Here is a 17,993-nt window from a genome sequence, read left to right on the forward strand (position 1 = left end):
TGATATCATTGTGGATATATTTTGGTTCTTATCCACAATTCCTGACTGTCAGCTTCTGTAATCCGTATTTTCTAAGTGACTAGAGGAATAAGAATATATTTTGTTAAAGTATTTGGCCTTTTGTCATTGGTTTCTGAAGTAGCTGCTGAACAATAAAGATAAAAATGTATTTTGCTGTGTACAAGTCCTTTCAAACACATCTGAGCTTATGTTCATGAGGCAGCATGGATGAAGCTGGAAACCATCATTCTCAGCAAACTAACACAAGAACAGGAAATGAAACACAGCATGTTCTCACTCATAAGTGGGATTTGAACAATGAGAACACACCAGGCCTGTGCGGGGGTTGGGGGCTAGGAGAGGGATAGCATTAGGAGAAATACCTAATGTAGATGACGGGTTGATGGGTGCAGCAAACCACCATGGCACGTGCATAACTTTGTAACAAACCTGCACATTCTACACATGTATCCCAGACCTTAAAGTATAATTTTAAAAAAGGAAAATAGTAATAAACATGGTAGACATTAATCCAGCTATATCAATAATCTCTTTAAACATAAATTGTCTGAATCAATAAAGGTAGTTGACATTGAAATCTACTGACTACTTGATCTAACAGCAGGAGAATACACATTCTTCTCAAGCTTCCATGGGACATTTGCCGAGGCAGACCATATTCTGGAAGATAAACACACCTTGGCAAGTTTAAAAGAATAGAAATCATCCAATGTGTTGTCTCAGATGACAGTGGAATTAAACTAGAAATCAATAACAGAAAAATATCTGGAAAATCCCCAAATACTTGGAGATTAAACAGCATACTTCTAAACAACATATGCATCAAAGAAGAAATCTCAAGAGAAACAAAATACTTTGGACTAAATGAAAATACAGCTTATCAAAATTTGTGGGATGTAGCTAAAGCAGTGCTTAGAAGGAAATTTATAGCATTGAATGCATATATTAAAAAAGAAGAAAAATCTAAAATGTATAATTTAAGCTTCTGCTATAGGAAACTAGAAAAAGAAGAGCAGATTAAATCCCAAATAAGCAGAAGAAAAGAAAGGAGAAAAATTAGAGCAGTAGTCAAATAAACTGAAAACAAGAAGTCAATAGAGAAAATCAATGTAGCCAAAAGCTGGTTTTTTGAAAAGATCAATAAAATTGATGTGTCTACCTGTGATAACTAAGACTAAAAGGCACAGATTACTGCCAGAAATGCAAGGGGTAACACTATAAATCCCATAGACATCAAAGGATAATAAAGAATACTATAAACAACTCTATGCCTGATGTCAAATTTGATAACTTAGATGAAATTAACCAATTTTTTGAAAGACATAATCTGTTAGAGTCACACAAGAAAAAAATATGCAGTGTGAGCAGGCCTATATCTACTAAAGAATCAATAATTATTAATTTTCCAAAACAGAAAACACTAGGCCTAGATGAATTTATTGGTGAATTTTACCAACATTTAAGGAAGAAATTATACCAATTCTCTACATTCTCTTCTAGAAGACGGATGCAGTGGGAATATTAACTAACTCACTCTATGAGGCCAGTATTACCCTTCAGAAAAAATCTCTTCTCAACATAGATGCAAAAATTCTCAACAAATTATTAGCAAATTGAATCAAACAATGAACTATTATTGGATAAGTATAACTATAAAAAGAACTATTGACCACAACCAAGTGGAGTTTATCCCAAGATTAACATTCAGAAGTTAATTAATACAAATCATCAACAGACTAAAGCATATTAATCACATGATCATGTTAATTGATGCAGAAAAGAGATTCGATGAAATTCAACACCCATTCTTAATAAAAGTGCTCTGCAAACTTGGAATAGAAAGGAACTTCCTCATATTGATAAAGAACAGCTACAAAAGCCTACAGCTGTTTAATGGTGCTTAATATTAAGTACTTATAATGGTAAGAAACAAGAAGTTTTCCTGCCAAGATCAGAAACAAAGCAAAGATGTCTCCTCTCACCAGTCCTTTACAACATCATACGGGAAATCTTAGCTAATGTTATTAGAAAATAAAATAAAATAAAAGGTATACTGATTGGGAAGGAAAAAATAAAACTCTTCTTTGTTTGAAGATTACATAATTTTCTGTGTAGATAATCCAAAAGAATTGACAAACCAAAACATTCTTGAAATTAATAAGGCATTATATTGATTGTAGGATACAAGATTAATATACAAACGTCAATATTTTTCTATATACAAGCAATAAACAATAGGAATTTGAAGTTAAAAACATAATACCATTTAGTTAGGATCCTTAAAATAAAATACTTAAGTATAAATGTAACAAAATATTGTAAGAGTTGTATGAGGAAAACTACAAAACTCTGATGAAAGAAGTCAAATAATAAATAGATGGAGAGATGTTCCATATTTATGCATAGAAATACTCAATATTGTCAAAATGCCAGTTCTTCCCAACTTGAGCTATAGAATCAATGCAATTCCAAACAAAATCTCAGCAAGTTACTTTGTGGACATTTAAACCTGATTTAAAGTACATAAGGAGAGGCAAAAGACTCAGAGTAGCCAATAAAATGCTGAAAGAGAAGAACAAAGTTGTTAGGCTGACATTACTTGACTTTAAGACCTACTGCAAAGCAGCAGATATCAAAATGATGTGGTATTGGCAAAATATTAGACAAATGCATCAGTGGAGCAGAACGGAGAGCCCCAAAATAGACCCACATAAATAAAGTCAACTAATCTTTGACAAAGAAGCAAAGACAATATGGTGGAGCAAAGATAGTCTTTTCAACAAATGGTGCCGGAACAACTGGACATCAACACGTAAAAAGAATGAATCCACACACAGACTTTATACCCTTCACAAAAAATTAACTCAAAATGGACCATCGATCCACATGTAAAATGCAAAACTATAAAACTACTAGAAGATAATATAAGAGAAAATCCAGATGACTTTGTGCATGATGAAGACTTTAAAAATACAACATCAAAGGCACAATCCATGAAAGAAATCATTGACAATCTGGACTCTATTACAGTTCAAAATTTCTGCTCTGCAAAAGTTTTGATAAGGGAATGAGAGAAGCAGCAAAGAGCTGGAGAACATATTTGCAAAAGGCACATCTGATGAAGGACCGTTATCTAAAACATACAAAGAACTCTTCAAACTCAACAATAAGAAACCAAACAACCCAATTTTAAAATGGGCAGAAGATCTGAATATACATTCACTAGAGAAGATATGCAGATGGTTAATAAACATATTAAAAAAGTTTGACATCCTATGTTATTAGGATAGTGCAAATTGAAACAGCAATGGAATAACCACCCTAAATGACCTGAAGAAACAGAAAAATAAACTACTGTTTACATCGTGGCTGAGATAGTGACCACAGGTTGCCCACATGGATGGCTGAGATAGTGACACCTTTGCTTTCTACTGGTTCAATGTAAACAAACTTTGTTTCATGCACAAAATTATTTAAAAGTTTGTATAAAATTGCCCTCTGGCTATGTGTATAAAAGGTATATATGGAATATAAATGAATTTCTTGTTTAGACGTGAGTGCCATCCCCAGAATATCTCATTATGTATATGCAAACATTCCAGTATCCAAAAGGGTCCAAAATCTGAAACACTTCTGGTCTCAAGCATTTCAGATAAGAGATAATGAGCCTGGACCATTGTATACCTATCAGAATGGCCAAAATCCAAAAAACTAACAACACCAAAGGCTGGTGAGAATGTAGAGCAATAAGAACTCAAATTCAAAACTGTTCAAAAAAAAGAAATCTATTAGGTAAAAAGATAAATATTCATTAACTTAAACTTCATTATTATTTTATAAGAATGTTTACTATACAACATTATAACTTTCTAGAGGAAAAAATTTATTATTAAATTTGTTTTCTGTCTTGGAAGCTTCATTACAAGACAGAGAGTGGAATACTTAAAGTTTAAAAATAAGCAAAAATATAAACTTTAAAACATATTTTCCTTATTTTAAAGAGTTTAACAGGCACACTTTGTTCAATATAAACAACCTACTATTTAGATAATGCCGACATTAACACAAAACTTGTACCACAAGAATATAAGTTAACATGATTTTTTTTTCTTTCCTTTATTTGATTAATGGACCTAAACAACCCCTACTGTATTTTTAAAAAATGAACTAGGCATTATATAAAATGCTTAACTACTAAATAATTAATTTGTTGGTTCAAGTGTTTAGAATATAGATTAGAGTTTTTTTAAAAGGTACTGGAAAAACATAGAAGTGTATGATAGAACCCCTGCTTGGAAACAAGTGTGTGCAAATAAATGATGTTTGTAGGCACGTACAATAGTAGAGAAGAACTACCAATTTTTCTTTTAAAGAAGGGTAAGCTAAGAGTTTTATGGACTTCTTTCAAAAGCAAATAAATCACTTGCTCATTATAAATCTTGTTTATATTTTGGTTATATTAAATGGTATAGTTTATTTTTAATTAGAAGAAACTATTGATTACACAGATAACAAATATTACATTCTGGCCAATAGCAAAATTTTTAGACAAATGACAAAAGCATACCAATGATAAGTGTGAAGAAATAATTTCATAATGATGCTATTCCAATAGCACTAAGATCTTTGCTATCATCAATCCAAGGTTTAATTTTACAACAAAAGCAACATTTTTAATCTCTTTCTCTCTGTTAAAAGCATGCACACACACATCTATTCATGCACATATGCACAACTTCTCATGCCATACTGTCTCTATGAGCACAGCTCAGGTTATCTTCTGTTTTTGACTACTTAAAAGTTTTCAGGGGAAAAAATCAATTATAATTTTACAAATCAATAATCAAAAATGAGCCCTTGCTGTAATTAAAGATCTCTCAAGGGCATTCTATATTTGAAGTGCAGCTTTCGGCCAGGCACGGTGCTCATGCCTGTAATCCCAGTACTTTGGGAGGCTGAGGCAGAAGAATCTCTTGAACCCAGGAGGTGGAGAGCAGCCCAGGCAACATGGGGAGACCCTGTCTCTACATAAAATAAAAAATTAGCTGGGCATGAGGAACATGCCTGTAGTCCCAACTACTGGGGAGGCTGAGGCAGGAGGATTGTTTGAGCCCAGAAGGTTGAGGCTGTGTGAGCCATGATCATGCCAGTGTACTCCAGCCTAGGAGACAAGGCAAGACCCTGTATCAATTTAAAAAAAATTAAAAGTGCAGCTTTCCATGAAGTCTTTCATGGCAATTGATAGATGCAGGTGAAACAGAGTTTATCTTTTACTCAGCAGAACATTTTTTAGGTTAGCGAAACTTAACTATTTTTTTGTTAATCAGCAATTGTTTAATTTATCCTCAGTTGGCATGAAGGTAAAAAAGCTTGGCTTGGCCTCCTTATTTTTATAGTTTGCTTTGAAGTACAATACATCTGTAAGATAAGGAAAGTGAAACTCGAGGTCTATTTCTCCTAACCTTACATTACAAATTAAACAATGATAAAGTACATTTCTTCTATGTGTGTGGTTCCAAAATTATTCATTGCAAAATCCTGTATCCTTTCCCATTTAATTAATTCCAGAGATTGAAATTTGTATCCTTGTCAATGTCAAATTATCATTTATATTATGAAAGGCATCACAAATACTATTCATTATAGTTCAACACCAATTCCTTTCTTTAAAGAAGAGAAGGTCATTTAATTTAATCTGGGCCAACCAAATCTTTCCTGGAAAAAGACAAATTATTGGCTTAAAATTTTTGGCAAGGAGCTGTACGTTTTTCTCCTTGATCATCTGAGAAGATTTAGCAGGATTTATTAGTCCCTAACATCTTGATCTCAGTCTCTTAACAAACCACTGAAAATAAACACTTAAGGCTAATAAAGCTGACCCAGACAGATCAACCAATTCCATAAGATACAGGATGAAGAGGCTGGACGCGGTGGCTCACGCCTGTAATCCCAGCACTCTGGGAAGCCAAAGCGGGTGGATCACGAGGTCAGGAGATCGAGACCATCCTGGCTAACACGATGAAACCCCGTCTCTACTAAAAATACAAAAGAAAAAAAAAATTAGCCGGGCATGGTGGCGGGCACCTGTAGTCCCAGCTACTCGGGAGGCTGAGGCAGGAAAATGGCGTGAACTCGGGAGGCGGAGCTTGCAATGAGTCGAGATTGCACCACTGCACTCCAGCCTGGGCAACAGAGCAAGACTCCGTATCAAAAAAAAAAAAAAAAGATATGGGATGAAGAAATTATCAGGGTTCTTTTCTTGATTCCAGAAGTGATGGGCTATCCTGTCAGAAATTCATAACAAGGTAAATACCTGTGACACAGAAGCAAATAAGTAAATTACTGTGAAGATTACAGTTGAAGAAGTAGGATTTTTTTTTTAACAAGTGAAAGTGTAAAGGAATAAAATGCCCTGGAATCACTAAAATCAATAAAACTTCAGAAGACCTATTACTTTTGGAACAAAAATGTCCTAAGTGGGTAATAACAACCTTTGAGTTCATCAGACAATTATCGTGGGTGCTACGCAAATTGAGTTAGGTAGAAATCCTGCTAGCATCAACAACCGCCCAACTACTACCAATATTATTAGTATATAGCAATAATCCTAATTACATTGGGTCAGATACACATGTTTCCAGAGTAAGGCCCAGTGCCACTTACAATCCTGGCTCTTAGGGCAGGCCCTGAGACCGATTGGAGAACTGCCAATGTGGTTGAATGTTTGGCAGTCATTACAATTCAGATGGGAGTTAGGGCAGAGAAAAAGGCACCAACTAATACGTAGTAATAAGTCTCAAGACAGGAGTATTAGACTCTGACTTATTCAAGATAAAAATAGAGTTGTAAGGTTGCCAAAACTAGCAGCAATGGCTGTAGTGACATTAACAGAATTTATACCATTCTTCTTTGAACCAACAATAACCTAAACTATTATTATTCTCTGCAGAAGAGATGCATGGAAGGTAGTTTTCTCTCTGTTAGAGCACAAAATGATGGAATGATCAAAGTTTTATTTTCCCTCTGGAATCCAGCCCAAAATAATTGCTGCTACAGCTGCAAGAAAACCCACTACAGTTGCCGGAATCTGCTTTAAGGCCAAACTGCCAATTCCTAGGTTCTACTTTTCAACGGGTGAATCCATCTTCCCTACATTTACTGCAGTGGTTAACCTTGATGCCAATGTCATTTCCAAGTTTTCATGGAGAACAAGAAGTGCAGAAATTAAAATGAAAACTTCTGTAACCTTTCTGAACACTTCGTATTAATTTCCCATTGCTGCTATTGCAAGTTACCACCAACTTAGTAACTTAAAACAACACAAATTTATTATACTGCAATTTTAGAGATCAGAAGTCCTAAATTTAAGGTGTCAGCAGGGCTGCATTCCTTCAGGAGGCTGTAGGGGAAAACTGTTTCTTTGCCTTTTCCAACTTCTAGAGGCCACCTGCATTCCTTGGCTCATGGCCCCTACCTCCATCTTCAGAGTTGGCAGTGTAGTATGTTAAATCTCTCTGATCTTTGCTTCCATCATCACATCTCTCTTACTCTGACCCTTTTGCCTCCTTCTTATAAGGGACCTTGTGATTCCACTGGACCCATGCAGACAATGCAGGATAATGTTCCTACTTCCAATCCTTAAATTAATCACATCAACATGGCCCCTGTGCCATGTAAGGTAACATATTCATAGGTTCTGGGGGATTAGGGCATGGACATCATTGGAGGATGGCATATTCTGTCTACCACAGTCCATGCTCTGATCCCCAAAGATCTATGTCCACTCTACATGCAAAATGTATTGACCTCATCCCAACATCTCCTCAAGTCTCAAACCATTGAAATTTCTCAGTGTTGTACTATATCTAACATAATGCCAACTGAAAATATTCCAAAACCAACTAGCAAAAATGGTGAAAGTATTTGCAATATCATAGTGTCACTGGATATCTTTGTTAATTTGTTTGTTTCCAAAATGATATCTTCCTCAACATCACTAGGAGTACCTTCATCTTTTAACATGGCAGTAGTTTCTGAAGCTTGCCATCCTTCCCAGTATGGCATAGTCACCATGTTTGGTGAAAGTTTGATAGCACCTGACCATTTTTTCTATGAAAAGACTGCTGTGAGAAACTGATACTCCCTCCATGTGTTGTTCTGATCTATTACTAAAAGCCTGTGTTCCAGTTGATAATTTATCCTGCCAAATACCTTTGGTTTTTTTATTCCTGTCTTTCTGACTTTTCTGGTAAATGACTGGACCCATATTCAGCAGTAAGTTAAAAAAATTATCAGATTAAATTGCATTAAATTTAACTCCAATCTGCAAAACTTTCTCCAAGACTTGGACCACTATTGTGTTAGTAATAGATCTTTCTTTATTATTATTAATCTTGTCATAGCAACAGAACGTGTATTCCTCTGTTCTCAAACTGCATGAGGAACTGTAGCAGTTGAATCAGAACCACAAACACTGGTTTTAAATTAAGATACTGACTTTGGCCGGGCGGGGTGGCTCATGACTGTAATCCCAGCACTTTGGGAGGCCTAGGCGGGTGGATCACGAGGTCAGGAGATCAAGACCATTCTGGCTAACATGGTGAAAACCCATCTCTACGGCCAGGTGTGATGGCACACACCTGTAGTACCAGCTACTCTGGAGGCTGAGGCAGGAGAATCACTTGAACCCGGGAGGCAGAGGTTGCAGTGAGCTGAGATTGTGCCACTGCACTCCAGCCTGCATGACAAAGCGAGACTCCATCTCACAAAAAATAAAATAAAATAAAATAAAAAATAAAAAAGATACTGACTTCATTGTATGGAAGAAAAATAATGTTTCCACTAATAAAAAATGTTCAGAAGGTGACAGGAAGAGGTAGATCTTAGGATGCACCTGACCCCAGCTCCTAGCAAACCTCAGGGCTTTTCTTTTACTGTCACCTGTCTCCATGTGGAGAGAGGGACAGAGACACTCCAGGCAAGGATGAAAGGACCATTCACTTCATCCTCAAGCATCTGAAGCTCCAGTCTCAGGGTTCCTTCCTGCTCAGCATCTTCTTACATCATCACTCATAAATCTACTTTTAATGTTAAATGTGATCAAGATTATCACCCATCATAACAGACATGTTCCACAAATTTAAGCCCTATCTCTAGAAAGGCTGTAGACCATCATTTTGCTCTGAATCAGCAACAGTTTTGAGATTTTTGTGGCTTTTTTAGCCCATTGAACTAGCATGAGTCAGCCAGTCATTTTGAAACTGACAAAAGAGAAATTTGACTTTTGAAATTTTTTACACTGTATAGCACAGTGACTGTCCCTTGCCACCCTGCCAACGTCCCACTGTCCTTGAGTTATATCAAAGCTACATATGTTGTGGGCCGGTCAGAGGCATTGTGGGCTATTTGATCCTTGCACTCTTCCACATAACCACCTGACACATGAACTGTGAAAATCTCAGTTGAGTTTGTTTAGAAAACCCTCACATGAGAAATACTCTTGGCTTTCTGAAGAACAGTCAGCAATTTCCCAGAATTTAATAGGAGTCAACAGGATTATACCATCATGGATATATGTCTAGCTAACTGTGATACAATCTTCTGGAAAAAAATAATGGAATTAATGTAAAATATTGGTAATGCCTGATATTTGACAGAACAGTAACACAGGGCCAAATATTTTTTTAAATGTTATGTGCTTGCATCCTTGGCTTTCGGGGTGAGGGGATTGAAAAGACTAATCTTTAAGATTTCTTCTCCTGAGAGCAATCCTAGGACTCTGAGACCACATTTCCCAGTGGCTGCAGGTGACTGCTAAAGCTCCAGTGACCTCTTGATTTGAGACTCAAAGCTCTGTGTCTTGTCACGATCAGCCAGGGCCTGGCACACAGGAAAATGTTTGCCTTCATGGCAGATAGTTGTTGAAATCTTACACCCTCCCATGATTATTATGGCAGGCAAAACCAAACAACCCTTGAACCATAAATTTTAAACAACTGAAAAAATGCTTTGAGAGCCAAGAGAGGCTTTTATTTTTTCCCTTGTTGAAGATTTTTATCAAATGAGATAGAGAGCATTATGCTTTCTTCTTAACCATCATCTCCAAGGAGTTCAAGAAATTGTGGCTGGGTAGAGGCCCTTGGGATTCTCCTTTAATGATTAAATTAAAGAATGATTTGAAATGACTTTTTACATATAACTAACAATAATATTAAATTGTTAAGTTCTGCATATAAGTATTACATCATGAAATACACCTAGAATGTTATATAACACACATAATATGTAAAGGAGCTACTTGTTTTATCTCCTCTTTGCAAATGAAGAAAGGATGCTTTAGACAGGTTGGATAACTAACCCAAGGCCACAAGTAACTAATATGCAGAACTGACCTACCTGCCTCCAAAGCTCGGATCTTAACTACTATACTATATGGCAACCCTGGGAAAATAGAACAAAAAAACCTAACTTAAAAAGATACAACGTATATCTGAGTTCAAATCCAACCTTCATCACTAACTCACTTCAAAAAGTGAGATTTTTGACAAACCTCACTTTCTTTAGTCACGAAGCTGAGGTGAGTTTTGAATGAGATAACGTATACAGTGGCACTCAGCAGAGTACCTGAACAAGATTAACTTGTTAATTGTTAACTTCTTTCCATTAAAAAATGAGATTTTCTTGGGGCAGGTGTGAACATCGCAGCTAGTGAGTGAGACTGCCTAAGCCCTCACTGCCCAATACGGTGGCCACACGGCTAGTTAAATTTAAATTAGATTTAAAGTTAAAGAACAATCTGTGTAAAAAATAAATACTACATGTCATGGAGGGATCTGTAAACACCAAGAGGAGTATGAGTCAGAACAACTGTGTGAAAGATAAGGTCAGATGGAGATAAATCCCTGGGGTGCCAAGAAAGCCCTGGGGGTGGGGGCGTGGAAGCAAAAGACAGTGGGTCTCTGCGAGTCACTCTGTTCAGTCTCAGGACCCTGGGAGACACTCATGGTTTCCTGGGCTTTTTCCCAGGAATTTGGCATTGAACTTGATGTTAATCTGAGGGAGTTTCCAGTTCCTGGCTGCGAGGCTGGATGAGGACACGTGGCCCCGAGGCACAGGGCCTGTGGAGAGCCCAGGGCTGTGGGCAGAGAAGAGTCAGAGCCTCAGGGGCCTCGCCCTGTCCAGAGCTCCACGTGACATGACGCCCCACGGAGTGAACCTCTGACAAACAAGCATGGGGCCCGTGTTGCCCTGGTGGATGGAAATGGACGTGGGAAGCAAGGTATGGTACAGATGCTGCCTCAGAGAGAAAGATAATTACAGGCAAAACTGAGCTAGATGACTGTGCTCCAGTTTGAAAAGTTTGCCATTTGAATGGCAAAGACTGAACAACATATAAGCGTCCACTTTCTGACAGTAATCACCTACATATGGTCAATTGTAACTATTTACACCAATAATATATGCTGGGGATTCTCTGTCTCCCCATCCACATCTATTCTCCCTGGCCTTGTCCCCCGGGAGAATGATTTCCGGGACCATCTTGGCAATGCCTTGTGCGCTGATCTCCGCTGGGTTTGGTGAAGAGGAGACTTGAGGAGATAGAGAAGCTGGAGGTCCAGGGGCTCTGCAGTGGCTGTGCTCATGTCCTGAGGAGCACATCCCTTGCAGGACACCTCTCCCGTGGCTGCGGTTCTGGCTGGGTCCTGGATGACAACTTCCTTCTGTTGCAGCCCCTTCAGGCCCTGGCTGGTAGTGTTTGCAGAAACGTGGTGCTTTGCCCTGCCCTGTTGTTGTTAACCAAATCACATACTGGTAACTAACTCTTTCACTAAACTCTTGCCCATTATCCATTTTGAGGGTTCCTGAGGTGCCAACTGATCCTTGAATCTAATGATTTGAAGACGGCTGAGAACTCCTTAACAGGCAAAATAGGTTTTGTTGGCCGGGCGTGGTGGCTCAAGCCTCTAATCCCAGCAGTTTGGGAGGCCAAGGCGGGCAGATCACCTGAGGTCAGGAGTTCGAGACCAGCCTGGGCAAAATGGTGAAACCCCGTCTCTACTAAAAATACAAAAATTAGCCGGGCATGATGACATGCGTCTGTAATCCCAGCTACTCGGGAGGCTAAGGCAGGAGAATCGCTTGAACCTGGGAGGCGGAGGTTGCAGTGAGCGGAGATTGTGCCACTGCACTCCAGCCTGGATGACAGAGTAACACTCCATCTAAAAAAAAAAAAAAAAAAGTTTTATTGTGGCTTCTCCTTGTGCGCTATGTTTATATGGATACTGATATGGTTTGACTGCATCCCCACCCAAATCTCGTCTTGAATTGTACCTCCCATAATTCCCTCGTGTGGTGGGAAGGACCAGTGGAGGGTAGTTGAATCATGGGGAGGCGGATCTTTCCTGTGCTGTGATAGTGATTAAGTCTCAGGAGATCCAATGATTTTATAAAGGGGAGTTCCCCTACACAAACTCTCTCTCCCCTACCACCATGTAAGAGGTGACTTTGCTCCTCATTGGCCTTCCATCATGATTGTGAGGCCTCCCCAGCCATGTGGAACTGTGAATCAATTAAACCTTTTACCTTTCTAAATTACCCAGCCTCGGGTATGTCTTTATTAGCAGGGTGAGAACAGAATAATACAGATACACTGCAATGAACCCCAGGTCTTGGCCAGGATCTTTCTCTGTCTTCATTTTTGTCCCTTTACTTTAATACTATTTATATATGGATGACTTTTACATTGATGTCACTTGCCTAAACCTCTACAGAGTTCTAAATTTGTATACCCAGCTGTGTACTTGACCTCTCTTTTTGAATTTTCTATAGGCAGTTCACACAGAACATGTCCAAAGCAGAATCTGCCTTAATCCTCACCATCCTGCTCCCTAACCTGTTCTTGCCCATCTTCCCTACTTTAGATTTTGGTAAATTACACCACTATTTAACCAAATGCTCAAACTATAAACTTAGGTATTTATTTCTTAAGTTTATTTTTCTTCTATAAGCTCCCCTGACCGCCGCCACCTTTTTTTGGTCTGCAACCTAGAAAGAATCCTCTAGGAATAATTTTTTGCATTATTATTTGCTATGGTAATAACAAGGAAACATTACATTGAAATGCAGTGTTAATAGGGCATTTAATTTATTTAACTTACTTTGTAATATTGTGAACTGTCTATAAGTCTGTTCTTATTACACTAATGACAACTAACAAACCTAAGCATCCTCTAACTTTCAGTAACATTGGTAGCTATTTACGTTCATAAATTATTTCCTGTAAGTCCTCAGAGGAAAATTACTTCTTAATCTTTTCTTACCAAAAGTCTCACAAAAACAGTGGCTTAAAGGGGAAATATTCCTTTTGCAACCACATCCTGTCCCCAGGCTTTCTCTGTGTGCCAAAGACACATGTTTGTGTTTATCCTCTGATTCTGAATCACTACTGAACTTAAATTTCTTCCTGGTGACTGCCTGGGGGTCGCGATGACTTATTTTAGATGAAATTTGATTAACCCAATGGGTACCACCAAGGAAAAATGCCTTAGATTTTTTATTTTGGTCCTACAATCATATGTGTGTGTGTGTGTGTGTGTGTGTGTGTGTGTGTGTGTGTGTGTTTTGCCATGGTAGATTTCTAGGGATGCAGGAATTTGCTTTTAGATATTTTTAGATATTTGCTTTTAGACAGTGTTTGAGGCGAGAGGGCATAGATTCCTTTCAGATCATGCCAGTCTTCAGATGTCAGAAAAGGACAAAGACATAGCTAGTTCTGGGATTTATTTAGAAGGGAGATTGACTGCAGGCAATGACACTGGGGGAACACAGGCAGGGCCAACCTGAGACGAAGGCAGAGAAGCAGCTCACCAGGCAGATGGGAGCCATCGGGATGCTTGCTGTTCTTGAAAAATATATCCTCTTCCTGCAGTATCTTATTGGAAATGCCACAGTTGGGGATGTATTCTCTTATCAGAAGGCTTCTTGTTCTCTATTAAAACACAACACCCCAGGAAGCTATTGCACCGAGCCTTAACAGCCACAATGCCACTGTGATTAGTTTATCGGCTCGTTTCAAAGGGTGAATGGGATGGAGGAGAATATTGGGGCATGGAGGGGAGAGGTTGTCCTGCAGGTGAAAAGAGGGTGGGCAGGGGAATAATGGACTGGGAATGGTGACTGAGGATCTGTGTTAGATGTTAGAAAGCATCAGGTAGACCAAAGTGCTAGGAGTGAAACAAATAAAAAAATTATTAGGCATGAGTAGATGTGTTTCTGCACCCACCAGATTTTGGGTAGAATTTCTCCCCATCCCTGCTGGCATCTGGCCTGGATCTCTCCACTTTTTTATTGCTCACAATCCTTGGTTTTCAGACACTTGTAATCCCACTCACTCTTCCTGGCCTTCCTGATTACCCTGAGATTTTAAAAACTGATTTTGCATTTTTAGTAGAGACGGGGTTTCACCATATTGGCCAGGCTGGTCTAGAACTCCTGACCTCGTGATCCGCCCTCCTCGGGCTCCCGAAGTACTGGGCACTAGCCAGGTCTGGTGGCATGTGCCTGTAGTCTCAGCTACTCGGGAGGCCGAGGCAGAAGAATAGCTTGAACCCGGGAAGCAGAGGTTGCAATGAGCCGAGATTGTGCCACTGCACTCCAGCCTGGGCCACAAAGACAGACTCCATCTCAAAATAAATAAATAAAAATAAAACACAAAACAAAACTGATTTTGTTTTCTGCTCTGTCTTCTCTGATTTTATTAAGTTTCTGCATATAATTTATTAAATGGTAAAAGCGAAGGTTTGTATATTTGTGAGTGACGTGTGAGTTGACATATATATTTTCTCAGTTAATAGGTTTTAAAATAGTTTCTATGTATATCAAGAAACTGGTCAAGAGAGATTGCGTCTGCCTTGAGATGGGGCAGAGAGAGAGTTTTCCAGGAAAGACAGCAGAGCCAGACAGACATGAAGGAAGCTGCATATTGTGTCTGGGTGATATAATTGGTCCAACATTGCCCATGCAGAGCATGAGAACTGGGAAGTCATGGATTTACACAGGCAAATCTTGAGAATTTCTCCATAAAATTCCAAGACATCTAGGTGAAAACAATTACTTATTTATTTATTTATTAGAGACAGAGTTTCGCTCTTGTTGCCCAGGCTGGAGTGCGATGGCGCGATCTCAGCTCACTGCAACCCCCACCTTCCGGATTCAAGCAATTCTCCTACCTCAGCCTCCCGAGTAGCTGGGATTACAGGCAGCTGCCACCACGCCTGGCTAATTTTTGTATTTTTAGTAGAGACAGGGTTTCACCATGTTGGGCAGGCTAGTCTCAAACTCCTGACCTCAGGTGATCTGCCCGCCTCGGCCTCCCAAAGTCCTGGGATTACTGGTGTGAGCCACCGCGCCTGGTGAAAACAATTTTTAATACCTAGACATTTCTTTATTAACCCCAATTTATCTAAGTTACATTCTAAAATTTACTCAGTTTTATTATTCAACTAATATAGTACTCTTCTTAAGTACCTTTAGGCTTACTTATGGTGTTTTTTTAATCTGCTGCCCATCTGTAAACATAGCAAGATGCATGTAAATAAATGGATTCCACAGAAGAGTGAGGCCCCATCTCAGCCTGCTGCCTGGGCACTGAAACTCAACCTGAGCTGTCTCATTAGCCCAGAATCTTGCACTTGGAAGATAGTAGATCAACGTCTTCTCGCTCTACAGGTCACCACCCTCAGACTTTGTCTTCAGGAAGAAATGCTTCCAGCTTATTTCTGACAATTTTCTCGGATTAAAAACATTTGAATGGGCACATACATGTGTTTTTTCATGAGCTGTGTAAACAGTTGGCCAGTAAACAGTGAGGGGTACAGCCATTTACATTCCAGATTCATTGTAGGTTTCAGATGCACACACTCTGAGTTTATTTAGAGTTCCTTCTAAAAGAAAGGGCCCACATACATGACACAATGTAACTATGTCATTAGCATGATTTTAATATCTGTGTTGGCCAAAACTATGAGAGATATGCAGAATCCAATTGTATTATTTACTACTTGTTATAGCCCTATCAAAATTCTAGCATGAAAATACAGAGATTATAAATAATTATATAAATGATGTATGAAATAATCTAATGCTTTATTAATGAGATTTTAAAAATTCATAATAAACACTTAGATTTAGTGAGTTTCTGTTGTGTCTGGAAAAATATTTGTGTCAATTCCAATTGAGTTGGTGTAATTACAATGGCGTTAATTTGATTGTCTAAAAGTAAAAAAGAGTTGTTCCTTATGACCATTTTTCTCCTTAACTCTCCATACTTCAGAGAACATCACCTAAGAACAAGGGCATTCTCTTACATAACCACAGCATAATTACCAAAATCAGGTAAGTTACACAGCTGTAATACTATTATTTAACCTACAGTCATATTAAAAATTTGCCGATTGTTCAATAATATCTGTTACAGCCATTTTTCCTAATCCAGGCTCCAACTGAGGATCATACATTGCCCTTAGTTTTCATGTCGCTTTAGTGTCCTTGAATTTAGAAAAGTTCTTTAATTTTTTTTTGTCTTTCGTGGCACAGGTATTTTTGAAAAGTATATTTCAACTGTTTATTTTGCATACTGTCCCTTAATTTGTTTGTATTCTATGTCATCATGATTAGATTTCAGCTATGCATTTTTAGCAGAATGACTACATAATTGGTATTGTATTCCTCTTAGATCTGATCATTAAACGTGTTCATTGCTAAGGGGCTCAGTGAGTTAGATATAAAGATGGTTTTCCGAGTCAGTTACTTGAAATCTTCAAGGAACAGATAATGCTTCTAATATATAAATTATGCCCCAAAGCATAGACAATTAAGGAAACCCAATTCATTTTACTAAGCTTTCAAAATTCTCACATAAAATTGTGATAATGAGAACACACAAAACTAAAGACCAAATTCACATGTAAGTGTAGATGTAAAAATAGTGGGTAAAATTCTAGAAGACTGAGTTCGAAATGTGAAAGGAAAATAAAACTTGGGACCCCAATTCACTCTGCCAAAATTAAAAATCAGGCTGAAAGCTGAGACCTACAAAGAAGCTGCCTTTCCTTTTGTTCCTAAGCAGAGAGGTACAGATAAAAGGTTAAATATTTCCACAGGTAGCTACTCTATCTCCACCTTATCTTATATAAAGTGTGGATTTACTGAGCTCCAGACAAATACAAAATTGACCATTCCCTTACCTGCTCCTTTATCTTGCAACACGTGGATTCCATAATGTAACCATACTCTCTTTCCCTCCCCTCCAGTCCACTTGTTCCCGTTAAATATTGAAGCCATCAAAATCATCTTTCAAGAAAGGCACAGACCTGTCTCCTGGTCACATCCTCGACCTTGGCAAAATAAACTTCAAAACTGATTGACACCTGTCTCATGAATTCCCGAGAAAAACCTATTTGCATGAATTCATGAGCAGTTTAATTTATTAAATCATGAATATATAACATTACATCAATAGAACCAATAAGAAAAAACATACAATATCCTCTATGCTGAGAAAGTGGCAGAAGAATTTGATACCCATTTCTTGGAAAATGAAATATTGGAATATACAGAAAAGTGAAAAATCAAAAAGGGTGGTGTTGGCAAAAAAAGACTGGATAGATGGAAGGAACAATGGAGGTGATACAGAATGTAGCATGTGAAGAAGCAGAATGAAAAAGGATACATCACAAATCAAACAGAAAAATTTACTAAATCACTTTTTATCTACTTCCACAATAATGCTGTAAAGAAAACCACTTCAAAGCTTGGTGGAGCAAAGCAATAAACATTTATGATTGCTCATGAGCCTAGGGTCAGCTGGGTGGTTCTTCTGGTTGGGACAGGGCAAGGGTGATCTTGGTTAGGCTCACTCAGCTGGAGGGTTGTTGACTGGTGACTGGATGATCTAAGATGGTTATGCCTGGGAC

At 38.3% G+C, this 17,993-nt stretch overlaps 1 long non-coding RNA gene across 1 annotated transcript in view; it reads right to left on the bottom strand.

Moving 5' to 3' along the window:
- Positions 1–4,475: 4,475 nt before the first annotated feature.
- LOC134729212 (uncharacterized) overlaps positions 4,476–17,993 on the bottom strand; it is an 83,830-nt gene continuing 70,312 nt past the window's right edge. The window contains exon 2 of the long non-coding RNA XR_010110097.1: positions 4,476–6,056. This is a non-coding gene — a long non-coding RNA (uncharacterized LOC134729212). The remainder of the gene's footprint in view (positions 6,057–17,993) is intronic.

Source organism: Pan paniscus, chromosome 17 (genome assembly GCF_029289425.2).
Source record: "Pan paniscus chromosome 17, NHGRI_mPanPan1-v2.0_pri, whole genome shotgun sequence".
In the NCBI taxonomy this organism is placed as follows: Eukaryota; Metazoa; Chordata; class Mammalia; order Primates; family Hominidae; genus Pan; species Pan paniscus.